General features: G+C 38.9%; 1 protein-coding gene across 3 annotated transcripts in view; it reads right to left on the bottom strand.

The window, feature by feature from the left end:
* Window positions 1–18,058, bottom strand: part of PNG1 (peptide-N-glycanase 1) — a 286,311-nt gene that overhangs the window by 227,206 nt on the left and 41,047 nt on the right. The gene's annotated exons all lie outside the window — the stretch shown is intronic.

The following is an 18,058-nucleotide window of genomic DNA, read 5'->3' as shown; positions in this document are numbered from 1 at the left end:
TCAGGACTAATATTTTCAAGAATATGGGATCAAAAGCAAATCCATCGAACAAAAATCACCCAATAAAGGGATCAAAGGAAACAACAATTTGATTAACATGGAGTACATTCTACTAGACAATGGAAAAAAATAATCTTACCTAAATTTATGAAGAGAATCCATTATATAAATAAAAGTTTTTTTAAGTATAACAATAATATTTTTTATTTTTTATTTTTTTTTCTTAAAAAGGCATTTTATAATTTCATTCAACACATTGCTAACCTAATTACCTGAGATACAAAACTTCCATGGTGGCAGAAATTCAAATGGGGGGAGAGAGTGGGAAAGGTGGTTTTGGAGATTCTTCAATTCCTAGCGTTGGATCTCTATTGGGTTCTTCGTCGAGGCAAGGCCAGCTTGGCGAAAATTCAGAGTCCAAGAAGCATGATGGCAAAGAGGTGGACAAAAGGGACCCACAGAGGGCAGGGGGTCCATCTCCCCCAAGGAAACCATAGTTGTGAGATTTTGAGCGTTTCGATGGGAAGAATGCGGGTCCTTCGGAGGGAAAGGCAGCCCCATTGTCGGTGATCCTCAGAGTCTTGTTGTCTCAAGACCCAAAGGGAATGAGGGGTGCTCCCGATCGTCTCTCTTCAAGGTCAAACCTACCAGTAAATCCTCTTACCCTCCAGTGAAAAATATCTCAGACTTGTCCAACGGTAAGTATGCCATTTTGGTTCGTGACAAGCTAGTGGATCAATCTATTTCCTCTACGGCCCTTACTATGGTTGGAAAATTTATGGGGCCAAGGCTGAATATAGATTCGAATAGATGTTATGCAAAGAAGCAGTTGAAGTTGAAAGTAAGTGTTGAGATGGTTGCAATGTCAAAAGGGTATTTTTCCTTTGCCTTCTTGAGTAATGAGGACATGGAAAACATTTTGTGCAGTGGTATGTGGGTTGTTGGCAGATCCTCCCTAACCCTATAAAACTAGACACTGAATCTTGAAATGAATGATTCCATCTTTGTTGTTGCTCCTATTTGGATTCGACTACCTAGTCTTCCACTTGAGTTCAAGAGTTTGGCCTATTCCTTCGTTGAGCTATTGTCGATCAATCCAATGACAGTTGCCAAGTCAAGTCAAGGCTTGTATATGCATGGATTTATGTCTCTATAGGAAAGTATACAGATCTCCTAGCTTCAATGGAGATTGTTCTAAACTAGGGAAATGCACTCAATTGGTGGAGTATGAAGCTCTAACATTTGTCTACTTCATATGTAAGAAAGTTGGTCATTGGGCCAAGAAATGCCAGCAGAAGTAGAATAAAATTCATAAACCAAAAGAGGCAAGAAAAAGGAGTGGAAGCAGAAGGAATCTCAAAATGAGGAGATGTCAAAGAAAGGGGTGGTTGTAGAGAAAGAGGAAAAATTTGAAGAGGGAACGACTGAAGGTGACAAAGTAGAGGGCAGTAATGCTGATCTTATTTAGGATTTTTAGGATGGTAAAAATATGGTTACAGGGGAAGGGCTTTTGCTCAAGGTGTTGGCCTCCTTAGAGAGAGGGGATTCTAACTTAGCGTTGGATGGCCTCCCCACTCTTGTGGTGCAGCAAATAGGGCTACCTTCCAAGGTGTTGATCTCTTTTGAGGGTGGGGATTCCAACTCGGGTTTCAAAGGCCTCCCCTCTCCGATGGTGCAGCAGAAAAAAATTCTCTGGAGGATGGGAAATTTGTGAAGGAAAACTCCTTTGAATCGTTGAATTCTAACCCACTGTTGTCAAGAGTGATGGATTCGCAGTAAGAGTTATTACGCCTAGAGGATGCCCAACAATGTAATATCCTTGGGAATGTTGAGCTCCTTGAAGCCTTGGCAAATTAATGTCAACTTATATCTACTCATAAAGAGGAGAGACAATGTGAAAAATGGAGTGACATATTGGAAATTGGTGTTGGCATTGAATTAATGCAAAATGAAAGTGAAGAAGGTGGATGGTCAATGGTGGATAATAAGAAGACTAAGGAAGGTCAAAACAAGGACTCCCATTCTTCTGCTAAGAAGGGACAGGAGATGAAGAACTCAACTATAATAATTGGGAACAAGGGAGGGGAAAGACAAAAGTGTAACCCTCTAATGCAAGTGGGGATGGCAAAAAATAATCGGCCAAAGGCGAATGTGCGTTCCTCTAAATCCTCACCAAACAGACCTTCTACGAAATTGATTAGGGAGCAGGACAATAGATAAAATATTATGGACGGTAAGCAACTTACCATCAGAAAAATATGCTCTCCATTTAAAAGATTAAGATTATTGCGTAAAACATTAAGGGGTTAAATGACTTCCACAAGCAAGATGTTCTTGGGCACATAACTCGTGACCATAAGCCTGACATCTTGTTGATATAGGAAACCAGGATTAGCAAGGACGAGGTGGAGAGTTTGAATCATTTTAGAAGGTAATTTAGTGGTTGGTAGTGCATTGGATGGCCCTTCTGGAAAAGCCTTAAGATTATCAAAGGATAGGCTCTATATATAGGAGAAAACTTTATCAATATAAGATTTAAGCATATCAAGGATGGCTTTGAATGGATTCTGACTAACATATATGCTCTAAATACTAAGGAATCAAGGGCCAATTTTCGGAACCAAATCAAGGATTTCAGATTTAGATATCCAAATGATTGTTGGATGGTCATCGGAGATTTTAACACTCCATTTAAAGACTCTGAAAAGGCTGGAGGAATTCAATCTCAAGCGGAAGGCGGGCTTGACCTTCTTAATTTTATCAATTCTCATCCTTTGTTGGATTTGGGGCTTCAAGGTGCAAACTTCACCTAGAGTAATAGAAGAACTAGTCAAGATCTTATTCAAGTAAGACTTGATAGACCTCTCTTATCCTGCGGTTGGTATTTAAAGTATATTTTCTCTCTCAAGGTGCTCCCTACGATTGGGTCAGATCATTCTCCAATTTCCTACGTAGTAGACCTTATCAAAGGGAAGAGAAGTTTTCCTTTTAGATTCGAGAAGATGTGGGTGACTCATCCTAACTTTGAAGAGTACATTAGTAATTGGTGGGAAATTGATATTCAAGGAACCACTATGCTCAAAGTAGCCAAAAAACTAAGAAATGTCATGGATAGAGTGAAGAAATGGAATAAGGAGATTTCAAGTGATATTTTTTTAATCAAATATGCTACTAAGAATGAACATCAAAAAATATAGGACTTAATCTGACAAGAAGTAATCAAGAGAATTCTCAAAAGGAGAAGGATATCCTTGTCAAATATCATGACATTATTGCCAAGGAGAAGCAATACTGGAGGCAAAGGTCCCATGTGTTATATGGCTAAATGCTGGTGATAAGACTAGATTTTTTCCAATCACTGCAATGAAGCACATGGAAACTAACAGAATCTCTCAGATCTAGAAAGATCTAAGGACATTTGGGAAGAATTGGCAAGGTATTTTTCCACCCTCTTAATTGGTAGCTTGCAACTGTGTCAAGAAGACTAAATGAAGTTATTGCTTTTGATTCCTTCTATCAATTCTGAAGCGCAGAATGGGGTCGTTTTGGCTATTCCTTCTGATAAAGAAATTAAGGATGATGTCTTTTCTTTTGAAGGTGAGAAATCCCATGTACCTAATGTATTTCCAATGTTGTTTTCCAATCTTTTTGGTATAGTTTTCACAAGGATATCACTAGTGCGATTAATAAATTCTTTGGTGCTAAGAGTCTTCTTAAAGAAATTATTGCTACTTTTACAGGGTTCATTCCTAAAATTCAAAGGGCTGACTCGATGGACAAATTCAAGCCCATTAGCCTCTGTAATTCTTTCTATAAGATTATCTCTAAGGTTCTTGCTTCTAGAATTCTCATGCTTCTTCCCTCTTTGATCCCTCCTCAACAGAATGGGATTGTCTCAAGGAGGTGAATTCTTAATTCTATCGTATCTATGCATGAGAATATTTACTCTCTCATAAGTGCTATAAAGAAATCTTTTTGTTGTAAATGGATGTCAAAGGCTTATGACAGGGTTGGTTGGAAAGTTTTGGACAAAGTTTTGTTGGCTTTGAGGTTTAGAAATAAAGTTAGACAATTAATTTTTCAGCTTATTTCTACTTCTTCTGCAGTTGTTATTGTTACCAAATTCCCCTCTCATTTGTTCTCTCCTTCTAGGGGTCTCTAACAGGGGGATCCAATCTCTCCTATTATTTTTATTATTATGCTGGAAAGCTTACAAAGATTCATCCAATCTTTGGTCCAGCAAGGTAAAATCGAAGTCCTAAAACAGTCTTTCTCTAGATTAACTTGTCCTCATGAGCGATTTGTAGATGATACAATAATGTTTGGATTTGTTACTATATCAGAATAGCATGAACAGATTCCTTAATACATTTTGTAAAGCTACTAGGCAAACTATTAATTGGGAAAAAAGTTCTTTATTCTTTATTGACACTCCTAACATTAGGCAAGGTAAGATTGAGAAATGTTTGGGCTGTTCCTTGGTGCCTCTCCCTTCTACTTACTTAGGTCCTCCTCTAGGGACTAAACCGGATGATGTTTTTTGGAACATGTTAGTTGATAGATTTAACAAGAAACTTGTAGGATGTGTAATGAACCTAACAACTTCACCTGAGCAAGTTGAAGGTTCTCGAATAGCCGTATGGATGTGTGAAAGAGTGCAAGAGGTACAGCTGAGTACGGCTGATAATTTGTTGGCTGTACGTTAGAGGCAAAGCTCTATACAGAGTGCCAAAGAGGGTCGTACACACAACTGAACAGTCCGTACGGGTGTTAGTGAACCGTACAGGTATTTAGAAGGCCGTACAGAACAGATATGCTAGTCGTACGGTGCTAATGGATGTCCGTACAATGGACAAGAAGGCCATACGGTGGCATAAGATTATGGATGTCGTACGGTGTGTGAGCAAGGGCAGTACAGAGAGATAAATGAGTTTGTAAGATGATGGAGAGAATGTACGGTGAGGGGAAAATGTGGGGTGTACGGATGGTAATGTCACAATGGCCGTACTGGGGGATTATTCCTAAAGCGCAGAGAGTTGAAAGGAGGAAAAATCAACAATACAAACCAACTTGATACCACTTGAAAATGCAAAATGTAACATACACAAATTGCAGATGCGGAGCCAAAAGATTCACCAACAGGTACTGATACTTCCACATACAGTTAAATCTCCAATTTGCCAGATACAGACTGAGATGAACACCAACGGAATAGGGTGAGGGTTGAATCCCACCGAAACTGCACGAGCCAAATAGGGAAGATCTTTCACTTCCGAAATGGCTAACAACAGAGAATCCCCAATAGGAATTCGCAATACAGAGAAAATAATCAAAAGCATGCCTACAGACTTCCTACAAGTCGTGCTTAAATACCCGTCGAGAACACCTTTCTGAGGGTGTACAAAGATAGCCGACAACGACACAAACTACGAAAACAAAATAAAAATGGGTCCGAGATAAAATAAATCAATCAGCCCATTACAAAGATTAATTTATTATTTATTTTATAATGGGAACGTTACAGTACTCCCATCCCAAAATTTGCTTGTCCTCAAGCAAGTGCAATGTCGGGTACTGGAGGATGTGCTCGCCTTCCCACATTGCGTTGTCCAGCAGTAGGTGTCGCCAGCGTACCAAGTATTCCTTCACAATGCGGTTTCGTAGGGTCTTTTCACGTACTTTAAGTGTACTAGTCAAGAGTTTCCAACCACTAGATGCCTAATATGATATTAGTATCAACCAAATCTATGAAAAAGAAATCATTTGTCATGGTATAGTTTCCCATGGGAATTTGAAGAGTGCGATCACATGAGTGCAAGGTAACAAGGTTCCTCCTGCAACCTTAACCTCAAATCCTCCATGCTCATCAACATGCAAACCTTTACTAGTGACCAAAGATGAATTGATGAAATTGATTGTGGCACCACTATCAATCATGATTAGAACTTGTTTTCCGTGAAGTGTGCCACGAACCCTAAAGATACCACTTCCAGTCGCTGTAGTGAGGGTAGCAATGGAACCCCCTTTTTGTATCAGGGCATTTATTCTCTCCTGCTAGGTAATTTCTTCATCAATCACTACAGTCTGTCCTTCATCGTCATCAGGAATCACCTCAATGTAATGAGTCTTTCCCTTCCCAAGGCAGTGATGACCAGGTCCCCATGGTTCTTTGCACATGAAACAGAGCTTTTTCCTCCAAAGCTCTTGTCAAGAATCTTCATCAAACTGAGGTTTTTTCTGAATTGACTCCTTGTCTTTGTCTTCATGTGGGGATGGTGTTGGTGAAGCTGCGTGAGTTTTGGAGGAAGATGCGGCCATGTCACGCACCTTCCTCATAGCTTCGTTGAGTGCACATGGATTGAACCCTTTGATCTAGCCTCTCAAAGGCTCTCTCAGCCCATTCATGAATAACACAATTCGACGTCTTTCAAAGATGTTTGTGACTAATACTAACAACCTTTGGAACTCAGTGATGTAGTTGTCTACCATGCCTGTTTGCTTTAGCTAAGCTAGATCTTTGAAGTTTAGCTCAAGATCCTTCCCATCAAAACGGTCAATGAGTCTCTCTATGAACTCGATATAAGAGGTTACTTGGCCATGACCAAGAGTGACCAATCCATGATGCCACCACTCATGCGCCACTCCTTCCAGATGAAGTGTTGTGAACTTGATTGCTTCCTCTTCAAGCATTGGATTGAGTTGGAAATAGGTATCTGCCTTCAGAACCCATGATTGTGCAGTAATGGCTCCAGATCCATCAAATGGCGATAAGTTTACTTTTCTGATCTTTCTTCTGAGGTCATCATTAAAATAACCGCGATTTCCCCCACTAGAATATCTCATTCTTAGATCAACAAAGTCTCTGTAAGATATATCACCTTCCATATTCGCGTTCCGCCAATCTTCCCGAAGATTTTCTTGCATTTCGTGAAAAGTGGGCTCTCTTTCTTTGCGCAATGCTTCCGTCCTTGGAAGGAAGATGGGTATCGAGGGTCGAGAGCGAGACTGTGATGTTACATTCTAGGTGTAGGCCAGAATAGCTTGGAAAAACCAGTATGCACTAGGTTACAATGGCCATACGGTATAATCCGAATGAAATGAATGGAGATGTACGGACTGCTTTGAGGGTCGTACGATAGTTGCTAGTAACCGTACGGCTGTTTCTTGGAGGTCATACAGTTACTTCTTGGTGGTCGTACGATTGCTTCTGGAGGTCGTACGGTAGCTTTGGAGGTCATATGGCAGCCTTTGGAGGCTGTACAATAGTAAGGGGCAAATGTTCGGTGAATGTGAATATGGTTGTATAGTGTAGTTAAGCAGGGTCGTACGTAATTATCCAGGCCGTACAATATGTTCTGTTACGCTATGGGGTATGCAGGAGCCACACGATGAATGCAGAATGAGTTACAAACAAGATGCCTGAACATGTATTTGCCAAACAATTAATGCTAGAGCAATGGAACCCAAAGGTATATAAATATATATAAATGAATCTATAACAAAGATGGTGCACAGATTTTCTAGATCCGAGCAAGTAATGCAGAACAGAATAGGGTGAGGGTTGAATCCCACCGAAATCAAAAAGCCAAGTAGGGAAGATCTTTCACTTCCGAAATGGCGAACAACAAAGAGTCCCAACAGGAATTTGCAATACAAAGAAATAATCCAAATCGCATACTAACTACTACCTACAAGCCGCGCTTAAATACCCGTTGAGGAAACCTTCCTAGGGTATACAAAGATAGGCGACGGCCACACCTACCTATGCAAACAATTATATTAAAAATGGGTCTGAAATTTATTAAATCAAATGGCCCATTAACAAGGTTTAATTAAATACATTTATTTTATGACGGGGATATTACAGTATGGGGGGAGAACTTAACCATGTTGAACCTGCTACCTACGAACACTAGAGAAGAGACAAGCAAGTGTGGGGGAAATTGAGGAAGGGAGGGCTTATCCCATTCCTAGAAAAGTTGCATGGCTTCAATAGAAATGTTACCCAAGTTTTTGTAGAAGATTGGGGCAATGAGTGGTGACTTTGCAAGGGAAAAGATTTGTGATTGATGAGAATGTGGTTGTTGAGGTGATGGGACCGCCAACTCAAGGGATGAAATTCTTCAGCAATCAAAAAATGTTGAACCGGGTTGTGCAGAAATTTCCCAAGACCAACAATGAGATGGGGGCATTTGATAAAAGTAGCAACTCCTATTACAACCCCAAGCAGTTGAAACCCTTTTGGGTAATGTTAAAGGCAATTATGAAGTTCGTCACCATGGATGGAAGATTTACCAAGGTTCATGGGTATCATTTTATTTTCTTGAGTCATTTTAGAAACAAAACTCAGTTTTCCTTTGCGATCGTTCTATTCTCCTCTCTCAATGGTAACATATATGATCATAAGAAGAATCGGTGAAAAATGGTGGTCCATCTGGGTTCAATCCTTGTACTTTATGAATTCTTGAGGGCTAAGTCTGTTGGCAGCCCTATTGTTAGGATTGTTGAGGAGACTGATAAGGTTAACTCTTCTACCAATGATACTGAGAAGAAAGTTGGATTAGAGACTGAGGAATCATAAGAATAAAAAACAGAAATCCTCGACTACGAAGAAGCCCACTCAAAGGAAACTACTTTTCCAAGGGGTAAGGGAGATCACAATAAAGATAGTGATGATAATGGTGAGTCGTCAAATCTGGAAAAAGGGTTCATCTTGGTTGACCCTTCCATGGTTGTACCATCAAGGGATGTAAAGGAGTGTGGGAAGGATGTTGAGAGTAGTAAACCTAAGGAGATGAGGAAAAAGAGAAAAGCTCTTGTTCTGGGAGAAATTTGTATTGGGTCCCCTTTATTTGTGAATGGTAATATTCATCGCCCTTCTATTGGTTTACCCTCTATGGACATTCCTAGTAATCAGTAGAAAAGGAATGAGGAGAATTCCAAGATTCCATTAATGCAGGATTTTACTAGCAATGTGATTCATGACGTCCCTGTCTCTCCCCCAGATTCTGAAGATTAAGAAGAGCAGAGGAATATGACCAAAGAGTTTCTAGGAACCTGTGATTTGTTGAATTCCAAGATAGGAAGAAACCTTCGTTTGGGGTGCTTCAGACTGCTAAGGCATTCTCCCTCTACTATTTTTGTGTGAATAGATGGGCTTTCCATGAGATTAAGAACCTAATCTTAAACGCAAGGCTCACTAGACGAAGTTTGAAGATATGCAATAGAAAATGGAGAGCATGGGTGGAGCTTAGGGTAATGTTCATTGTAGAATGTGAAGGAAAGGAAGTTGGTTTTGGACTGCGTAGAGGTGGAGGGTAGTGCTAGGAGGCTGGAAGAGAAATTGGATGCTCTGACTACGAGGGTGGAGAAAAATAAGGCTACTTTGAAGAAGAATAATGGAGCATAGTCTAAAGATTGTGAAGTATGCAACTAAAAATATGAGGATGCTAGTCACCAAGTTGGATAGAAGCTACATTGAGAAGAATACAATAATTGTGGATGCTAAGAAGGAGGTTGCAGCCTAGGAGATCTCTTGTCCAGGAAAAAACATGTGAGCCAGCAAAGGGAAGATGGTAGGCTCTTCTCTACCTCCGGATATCAAGGACCTCAAGCAAGTTGTGAGATGGAAGAAGAGGTGGCCAGTTCTCTGAAAAATCAGGCCTAGGTTTTTGTGTTCTTTTGGCCCTCTATCTTAGTTTCTTGTTTTACCTTAATCAAAAACAATATAATTTTTTTCTTTGAAGGAATGTGTTGGATGGATCCTAACTTTTTTAGTGGAAATTCAAAGGAATTGAAACTAAAACATGGTATTTTGAGAGTGAATTTTGTTCTCTTGTTTTTTACAATTGCCAAACACCATGTTGCATACCAAAAACAACATTTTATACCATATTTAGTTCATAAACCCATTACCATATATGATGAGTTATCTTATCTTAGGCATAATTTTTTTCTATTAAATATCGAAGAGTTATCTGATGCAGTGCTTAAAACTTTAGCAAAAAATTACTCAACTAAGTATCTGATGTTGTCAAAGAAGTATGCGCAATCCTATCTACTTATAGCTAATAGCACATGTCATGTCTTGTATATCTGCAATATGTACAAAAGAGAGATCATTTAAGAGCATCAAAACAAGTTTCATCTGCTATCAGGATTTAGTCCCATGTACCAATGACATTATTGCTGCATTCAGCATCATCAATGTTGCCAGGTGGTTCAAGTGGAGGCATCTCTACAATGGTTTTCTGATTCGGGGCATCAAGACCATGTGTTTTCATAATCTCCTTTGTCTTGTTCTTCAACGTTTATATTCTTCTGTTTCACGAATTGTCTAAGAGCATCTTTCTCCTTTTCATCTAGTATTTCACTGTAGGTATGGAAGTATTGTGTTGATTTAATACCATCTTTGTATACCAACATTGCTCCTTCCTGCAACAAAATCATCAACCTGCTCTTTGGAATTTCCAAGACAACAGAGACCTATGACATGATAGTGTGGTAGGTGAGTTTTTAGCAAAACCCAGTAAGTTCTCTTTTGGACCCCTGGAAATTCTTCATTTCTCTTCTTCCAAATAAACCAAAGAACTTCACCAGAAAATACAAACCAAAAGCTATTAAGTTTAGCATCAAAAATATCCACAAATCTAGAAAGAATTTCAATCCAAGAAAAGTTAAGAAGGGATTCCAAGTTATAGGTCTGCCAGAAAAAGTGGACCAGATCAAAATAGCAAATTTGCAATCAAAAAAAATATGCTCAATAGTCTCAAAATTTGCAATCAAGAACATGAAAATAGGGCAACCAGAGGAAGTAATGCCAAGTGAGAGAAAAATATTACCAACAACAAGCTTTTTGAGAAGGCGAGTACATCTGAAACATAGTGTTTTTGGTTGACTAAGCTGATGCCACAGAAAATCTAAAAGAATGTGGCACTTGAAGTTATGCCAATCAAGGCTCCATTTCTGATTTAGTACTCTAAGTATATTATCATCATCCTTAATCATGTTGTAGCTCTTCTTAGTAGAGATATCCATAAAAGAGGTACCATCCTTCCATTTAAGAATATTATAAATGTCAGTACTAGTAGCCAATTTGCCTGAAAAGAAGGGACACACTGCTTTACTAATGAGAGCATATGTTTTTTTGTGTGTAACTAGAATATCAAACTCAACTCTAAGCTCATCCCAAGTCCCTAGCCTATTATCAATCATAGTGTCTCTAATGACAGAGATGCCTTTATCATTCCATTGTTTAGTAGAGCAACTTTGGGTAAGGGCAAGGGATTTAACAATTTAACTAAATTCCCCACCAAAAAGACCTATTAATGACTGAGAAGCAAGGAGGGCCATCACCATCACCTTCGAAGAATAAAAATCTTCTCACATGGGTCCATGCCTTCCAAAGTGAAGCAAAAATATTTGACCCAAAAACTTTGATCTCAAAATCACCTAAAATCATATCTGTAAAAGATAATTCCTTCCACAATTTCCTTTTTTGATAACAGATCTAACAATGTTATTTCTAAAGAGAACTTTCCAGGGTTCATTGCCATTCATGGACTTGAATATCCATTTTGAGGCTAGAGCCATACCGTGAGCTTTAAGATCTCTCATTCACAAACCTTGTAAGTTTTTGGCATGCAACACCATTTCCAATTGACTACATGTCTTTCTTGTTCCCCTTTCCATCTGACTATAGAAAGTCTCTCAGAATTCTATGTAGTTTTTCAATTTGAAAACTGGTGAAAAGCCAAGAGGAGGCAAAATATATAGAGCATGAAGCTAAAACTTTCTGCACAACTCGAGCACTTCTAGCTGAAGACAGGAGATGGGTTTGCCATTTGAGATGCTTCTTTTTAATTTTTGAGTATATCCAAGCCCACATCTCCTTAGTGGAGGGGGAGACGGCAAACGTGATGCCAAGTTATCTGATGATTGTGTTGGGGCCTGCTCAATCCTTCAACCAGGCAGATCCTGATTCATTCCAACCTAAAACTACGGATTCATGGAGGGCAACTTTTTGCTCCTGAGGCCAAGAAAAAAATTGTAATCTATTCACCATGTTATCAAAGTTTGCTTCATTTACCTCCACAAAAGTGTTGTGTCATCTGCAAACTGAGTGTTTAGGAGTTCTTCCTGATTAGGGAGTGTGATACCTTTGACAGGTGGACCTAACGATTGAGATCTCATGATGGAGAAGAGGGCATCTACAGCAAGGACATACAATGTTGGGGGGCTATAGGACAGCCTTGCCTTATAGATCTTTGGAGAGTGATTGGTTCAGACATTTCATCATTTATATCAATCATCGTGGAAGAATCTTTAAAAAGAATCTCAATCCAATTACAAAAGTACGGAGGGAATCCAAGTGCCTTAAGCATACCTGCCACAAATGACCATTCTATCCGGTCATAAGCTTTCTTAAAGTCCAGAAGAACAATGGCAGAATTTTGCCCCACTTCTTTTGCCTAGTGATGTGCTTTCCAATTGGTGGTTAAGTTTTCAAGGATATAGCTGCCCTTAATTAAGCCAGTTTGCGTAACAGAGACAGTTTCATTTAGAAGGCCTGCTATCCTTCTAGCAAGGAGCTTAGCAACAATCTTGTAAGACAAATTTAGGAGAATTATGGGCCTAAAATTTCTGACTTGGGACTTTTCTTCATTCTTGGGGATCAACTTAATGACTCCTCTATTAATTTTCTCCCCTAATGTTCCTTTCCCATAGGCTTCATTATATAAATTCAGGAGATAATAGCAAATCCAATCAATGTTTACCTTATAGAACTCAGCTGGAAGACCAGCCAATTCAGAGTTTACTCCCATACCTTAAGAGACTTTTTTGGTTAAGGTTATCTTTGTTATGTTCATTATGATATGAGGAGAGCAGGTTTTGGTAATAATTGAAAAAAAATGTTTTTAAATTCTTTTGGGTCTTTGGTGAGTCCCAATTCTCCATGTATTTCTTCAATTACCTCTCTTTGCTGTTTTGAGCTGATCAGATTAAAATAATATTCTGATCCTTTATCTCCTTCATGAAGCCACATCTTTTACAGCTGCTTTAATCTCATTAATTTTTCATATTTCTCCCTCCATTTCTAAATCTTTACCTATTTGTCTCTCTTCTTTTTATTTCTGCCTCTCTACACTTATTCTTCTCTATCTCTACTTCTCATATCTCTCTATCTTGATCTCTCTGTGTACCTCAAACACTTTCATCTATTTCTTTCCTTCATCCCACCCTATACCTTCATCTCTTCTCTATTCCATAATTCCTCCCCTCTCCCCCCTCCCCTCTCTCTCTCTCTCACTATTTTTATTCTTCTCCCCGCCATCTAAGTCTCTACTTTTATCTACGTTAAACTGTCCATATTTGAGACAGGTACTTTGACGCTTTGCATCTCTTGTTAGAAATCAAAGCCTTCTCTCCAAAATCGGAGGGAAATAATAAAGTCTTGGCCACCTTTGCGCTCAAGTCTCCAAATTCAAAAGTTGGCTTTATTTCATAATTTTGGCCTTTATTTAATTATTAAGCTAAAGCTATGGTTTTATTTTTGGACTTTATTTATTTATTTAAGTGAATTTAATTATTCACTTATTGCAGTTTATTTAATATAGTGAATAATAAATTTCACTTATTATAGTTTATTTAAAACCTCCTACGGAAATATTTAATTTCCTGATTATTTAATAAATTAAAATCTGGATGGATAGGAAGGGAACATGACATACAAGAACTATAGGTGTTCTACCTAAACTAGGGGAAAGAAAAGACCTAGTAGCAATGTACAGTCACAAAGTGGCTGATTCTTCTATTTCTGAATTTTTTTAATGCTCGCGTCCTACTATTTCGTGTGGAACATTCTCCATATAATCAAAATGTTCAAAGATGTAAGTTACAAATATTTCTTCCACCTATATGTAATGTCCCTTTCTCAAATGTAATCAGTTGTTATGACTATTAGCCTATTCATTTGATTATGACTATTAGCCTCTTGCTAGATACACGTAGGCTAATTGGCGGTGGTTTAGGGTCTCCAACATTCTTGGAAAGCTTAGTATCAGTTTTTCCTGGTTTCCAACAGCAGTGACAGTCGATGTTCCATTTTATTGTGACAGTCTTTGTACTGTTTTTGGCCTTCTACGTTCTTCTCCACAATTCCCTGGGGATATGACAATTTTTAGTGAGAGTCCATTTTGGCACCCAACATAATTCTTCAACTTTAGTTATTTCTTGACATGATCATTTTCACTTAAGTAGCTTTCTAATACCATAAGATGAAAACCCTTAGACAATGTTTTGGTTTCCGTTATGAAATATTTCTTCCTAGCCAATATCATGGGATTCATTCAAGGTGACAGATTGTGCAGAACGATTTAAAGGTGGACTCAGACAAACTTCACATTTGGGTGTGTTGGTTAACAGATTGGTCTTCACGAATATATATACATATAGACTCTAATTACCCAGAGGAAATCCCAATTGAACCAACAGTTGGATAAACAAGAATGGGTTTACCCTCTGTATACAGGTACAGCTTCCTTGATATGTTCAATAAATTACTAAATGAACTTAATTTTCTGATTTACTTTTAACCCAAAAGTAAAGAAAGGCTTAACATTCAATCATCAACACAATATGAATGCTCTTGAGATAAACACAAACTCAAATAGACATTAGAAATTTGTTTGAAACTAACTTACAAATTGATGTATATGCACTTGAACTCTGATTGTGACTCACTCGTGCCTCACAGGACAAGGGGAATTAGAGTATCCAAATATCTTAACTACTTCAACTTTACTCGCAGTCTTCGAAAATTAAACTTCAGATGTAAGAGATAAATACACCATCACATAAGTGTTCCAACAGAAATTGCAATATGATTTACTCACAGCATAATATTTCTTATTCCACACACAAATGAAATTTCGCTGAACCATAAATTACCGAAAGTCTTTTGTACTATAAGTTCAGAACAACAAAGCTAACCTAGCTCCTAAAGGAAAAAAGATCCCTCCACCTACATACATTTTTGCATTTATAACCACCAGGCTAAATCACTTTGAATTCTGGTCAGTGGAACTGACCGGACAACTAAAAACTAAAGAAAAGCATAAAAATAGTTTGTAACTGAAACAAGCCTAACGACCAAGAGCCGATAATAGTACTTGAAACTAAAATGAAAATAAAAAATGGCTCCATGATCTCAGGGATTCCCAACGCCACACACACTCCGCCATTCCATGTATGCATTGGAGAAGTCATGAAGGACTTGGTAGTGGGGGAGGCCAATATGCAATATACACTGTCTCCACACTTCCTTGCCTAGGCTCACCTGTTTGACTTTCTCTTTGTGCTCCTCGAGATGGTCTGTGCAAATGCCTGGCATGGATTCAATGCAGGCGACCTCAGTGAAATCAAATGTGGTGACGTACTTAGATTCTTTGATCATACATATCTCCTCTTTAAACAAGTCTTCCATATCTGCGGCTTCTTTGACAACCTATTCATCCTCTTTTAGAAGCTGCACATTTATGCATTTCAAATCCTTTTGCATCATTTTTGTGAACTCTTTAAGATCTTTAAGAAGCTTAATTGATTCTTCGTGGCCTTCCTTGATAATTGAATTCCTCCATTCTATATTTTCCTTGGCCACGTACAGTATCTTATCATCTAAGTCCTTCACTGCCTTTTCTTTTAAGAATTTTACCACCCAAAATTTTTGTACATCTTTCATCTGCACTAGCATGGCATGCCATTTATTTCTCTCCTTCTCCCATGTTTGTGCTTCGGGTTCAAGTTCTTGAATGGCGGCTACCGCATCTTTGTAGACCTTAATCAAATTAATAATTTATTCAATCCCCTGCTAGACTATGGATTCTAACCAGTTTTCAAATGTTTCGGCCAGCATCCAGTTCTTTTGAACCTTATCCAGATAGTCCTGGTTCCTAGGAGACCTTGGATCAAATGTTTGTGGAACCTGAGACAAAGGTGGTTGGCATGGTTCTTACAACACATCAATGGATTCGGCCATCAGTTTAATGACTTGTTCCATTTCCCTTTTGTCTCTCTTGTCCTTCCAGGTTCGAGACAGCATCTTTTTTGTGGAAGTCTCCAAACGGCAGCCCTGGTTGCTGCACCCAAATCAATCTTTTCAATTACAAAGTCTTTTCTGTTGCATCCTCAAGGGCTTTATCAGAGATAGGCCGAGCTACCTCTGCCTCCCAATGGCCTCTTTTCTCATTTACCTCTATTCTGGATTCACTCTTTAATTTCTTGGCCTTTGGAGTTTTGCCAAGACATCTGCTTACTATGTCCTCCATAGGTACGTTGATAGGCACCACATTACGTTTCTTACTAATGCAGGCTCTTAGCCATCTCAAGGTACTTAGTGGTTCTGCTGCTGATGCTCTTTGATATGTTGAAGAATCAACTACCACCAGAGTAGTTATGGGAACAGGGCATTCTTGGGGTGACTATGCTTCCACCTCCACCTCTGGAAGAGTAGGAATCTTGGCAGTTGGTTCATTCATGGTTGTGGTTGCTGGTTTGTCTTCACTAACTAAAATGTCAGTAGCCTCTTTCACAGTCTCCTCTTTCTTCTTACTTCTGGCTCAAGTAACACGAACAGTTGGAGGGCTTGGTACTATATCCTTCAATTGTTTGGAACGAACTTCTTTTCTTCCATTATCACTTGAACCTACAGCATCAATGCTAACATTACAAAGGGAAAATAGAACATGAGCATGAGAGTCTTGAATTGCTCGTATGCTCACAGAAGTGTCCATTTCAATTCTGGCTCTGTGGTCTCTCAACCACTTTTCGGTACGTCTTATGACATTAAACGTGCGGGTTTGAATGTTATCCTCCTCTTTCCTATTCCAATCAATTTCTAGAATAGGTTGATTATGCACCCAGTTATTGAACTCTGGATCCAATAATTCCTCATTCTGCACCTCTGGAATACTAGTTATGTTCATGGGTAATTTGTGAGTAACAATCTATTGAAGAGAAAACCTGGACCATAGCCTCTTTCGGACTTCAAATTCATCAATGTCATCCTCCCAATAGTCTTCCAATTGAGGTTCATGTGCAAAATTAATCTCAACATTCAAATGAACTTTAGCAAACTCTTTACTGTCAAATCTAGGCCTGGCAAAGTAGGGTTGAAGATTGAACTTTTTGAGCTCTACAACTAGGTTCAGAGAATCTGAAACAATCTTACAATTATAAAAGCCAAGTTCAATAGGGAAATTGGAGGTAGCTTCGTTCCTCATGCCAAATTTCTTCTCCACATGAGCTAATTGTCTACATACCTCCAAGAGTATGTTACTGCCAAATGCATATCTTGGCAATCTATAAGGCTCACCTTCAAAACCGCCAATCCTCACATAAGTAAACCTAAGGAGCTGGATGAAATAGCTCCCGTAGGTACTTATCAAGTTTGTGGCCTCAGGGAACATCCTCCTATGCAAATTCCCATCCAACTCAAAAGCCAATCTGCCAGCAAAAACATCATTCTATCTATAGAAGTTTTTAGTATACCTTTGCAACTGCAAGTGGGGATAGAACTCATACACTTTCATGCTGTCCACCCAGGACTCCTGGTGAAGACCCGACTAGTCTCTCACACATGCCAAAATGTAGAACAAATAAGAGGACATGTGAAAACCAGCCATCCCAACATAATTACTAAGCCCTTCGTGTGGCCTCTCTGCAATAACTTGGGCCCAATCTAAATATTTTTCTCTGTGCAACAACACTTGAATGTAGAAATACATCGAGTCCTCCCAATAAAAAGCATGAGTATTCCCCTTTAATCTATTCAATAAAATGACAATATCCCTCACTTTAGGTATAAGATGTTCACTAGTTAGGGGTTTGGGTAACCTCGATCCACCCTTCTGCACTTTTATGAGCCAATTCCTGGCTATGACACTCCTGTATATAGTCTTCTTCTCAGAAAAGAGAGAATAAGAAGTCCCAATTGACCAATCTTCATAGAACTCTTGAGGAGGAATCCCAATTGCCACCATGACAGTCTCCCTATCAATGC

The sequence above is a fragment of the Cupressus sempervirens genome, chromosome 4 (genome assembly GCF_028749045.1).
Source record: "Cupressus sempervirens isolate cs-2001-9-10 chromosome 4, ASM2874904v1, whole genome shotgun sequence".
Lineage (NCBI taxonomy): Eukaryota > Viridiplantae > Streptophyta > Pinopsida > Cupressales > Cupressaceae > Cupressus > Cupressus sempervirens.
This window is presented reverse-complemented; position numbering and strand designations above follow the sequence as displayed.